The following is an 806-nucleotide window of genomic DNA, read 5'->3' as shown; positions in this document are numbered from 1 at the left end:
ATGTGGGCGAGACTTACGTATTATAATTGCTGGAAGTCTTGCCACATGTTAATCTGGTATTTTTCTCCTTTTTTTTTTTTTCTAGTTTTTACACTACGAGGTATTTACGACGATTTCTCCTTACGTGGTCTTTACGACGATTTGGGCTCACGTGGAATTAACGAGTGTTTTGTTTAAATCCTTTTACGTGGTGTTTACGACGATTTCTGCTTACGTGGAATTAACGAGTATTATGTTTAAATCCCTAAAATCTGAAACCTCTAAACCCCAAACCCCAAACCCCACACCCCAAACCCCAAACCTAAAACCCCAAACCCCAAACCTTAAACCCCGAAACCTCTTTAACGAGTATTATGTTTAAATCCCTAAAATCCGAAACCCCGAAACCTCTAAACCCTAAACCCGAAACCCCAAACCCCATATTCCAAACCCCAAACCCCAAACTCCAAACCCCAAACTCCATATTGCTTATTTTTATATATTCCAAACTCCATCTTTATTTTTAAATTTCGTCGTTATTTCCTCGTTGGCTTACGAGGTATTTACGACGATTTCTGCTTACGTGGTATTTACGACGATTTCTTATATGTTGTCTTTACGACGATTTGTGCTTACGTGGAATTAACGAGCCCCGCGTTCTTTATTTTAATATTTCGTCGTTATTTTCTCATTGGCTTACGAGTCCTTAACGACGATTTGTGCTTACCTGGAATTAACGAGTGTTATATTTAAATCCCTAGAATCCGAAACCCCAAACCCCAAATCCCATATTCCTTATTTTCTACTTCATATATTCCAAACCCCAT

The sequence above is a fragment of the Brassica oleracea genome, chromosome C6, assembly GCF_000695525.1.
Source record: "Brassica oleracea var. oleracea cultivar TO1000 chromosome C6, BOL, whole genome shotgun sequence".
NCBI classification, from domain to species: Eukaryota; Viridiplantae; Streptophyta; class Magnoliopsida; order Brassicales; family Brassicaceae; genus Brassica; species Brassica oleracea.
This window is presented reverse-complemented; position numbering follows the sequence as displayed.